General features: G+C 33.8%; 1 non-coding gene across 1 annotated transcript; it reads left to right on the top strand.

The window, feature by feature from the left end:
- The first annotated feature begins 893 nt into the window (after nucleotides 1–893).
- Nucleotides 894–996, top strand: LOC115303620. Its single transcript, XR_003914151.1, has one exon. It is a non-coding gene; the product is annotated as a U6 spliceosomal RNA (small nuclear RNA).
- The last annotated feature ends 322 nt before the right edge of the window (nucleotides 997–1,318 follow it).

Here is a 1,318-nt window from a genome sequence, read left to right as displayed (position 1 = left end):
TCCAGAAGCTCAATGTTGGGCACATTTTGCTTCTTTCTATCATTCCCATTCTCCATTAGCATACTAGGAAATTGTTTTATAAATTGTACTTATAAATCAAGACCTCAAATCTGAAAATAGAAAACTTTGGAAATAGTTATTGTTATATGGAACAGATTCACCATTAGAATGTGGTTTGTGAGATATGTAGAAAAAACTCTCCAGAGAGTCATGGAAAATTTTCCTTACCATTCTTTCTTTTGTCCCTATTATTTCAGAAGGAAAGTTTGAACAAGGGACCCCTGTCTTTGTCTCTTCTTTGGTTAGTCAGTAGATATTAAGGGAGACCATGTGAGGTGAATATAATGGACTAGGACCCCAACTGTGTCTTCTATTGTTTTTTTATGACCCTGGACAGTATGTCTAAGGTCACTGTACCTCAAATTCCTCATCTACTACTGAAAATAATAGCATTTACCTTATTAAGCTCTCATAAAAACTACATGAAATGCCACATACAAAGAACTTAGAACCTATTACCATAGTTGATGGATCACCACCAGATAGAGAACCTTCTATCCCAATGTGATGTGAATCAGAAGATGTGAAATCATATCCCAGCTCCAAAATGTACCAGTTCTTTCCCTCAGTTGAGTGTCTTAACCTTCAGGAAATTTCTTCTTTCACTTATAAAATATGGATTATAACTACATATGAAAACTAGTATGAAGATTCAGTACATTTTAGTTAAATCTCATTATCTATTGATATATTATCTTAAATGCTTCCAACATAAATATTAAATATAAATGCCATGTCTACCATAAAATAAATACTAACATTTCCTTTCCCTATGTCCTGAAGAATATTAGATGGGAAGTTTCTGCCAAAAATTAAAATTCTGAGAGTTCTTGACTTGGCAGTATATGTTGGAACGAAAATTGGAATAACTCAGTGAAGATTAGCCTGGCTTTGCACAAGAATGACATGCAAATTTATCAAATGTTCCTTGTTTTTAAAACTCATTGAACTGTATACTTACACTGGGGAAATTTTATGTTGTGCAAATTATATCTTCACAAACCTGTCTTTAAAAAATGTTTTAAGTTACTAGAACCTGAGGGAAACTTTCCTTTTTGTTGATTTGCCAGATGAATGATTTTTCCCTAGGCCTGTTAACCTACTTCTCCAAATTTCCACAATTTCTCAAGGATGTTGTGTATGTAATAATGGGCATATTTTCTTCTTTAAGAGTCCACTCTGGGCAGGTTTACACAGTGAAAGTCTGTGTTTTGTCCAACATATGAGTGCACTAACTACAGGTGCGATCTTTAGTGGT

This window comes from Suricata suricatta, chromosome 1 (assembly GCF_006229205.1).
Source record: "Suricata suricatta isolate VVHF042 chromosome 1, meerkat_22Aug2017_6uvM2_HiC, whole genome shotgun sequence".
NCBI lineage: Eukaryota > Metazoa > Chordata > Mammalia > Carnivora > Herpestidae > Suricata > Suricata suricatta.
This window is presented reverse-complemented; position numbering and strand designations above follow the sequence as displayed.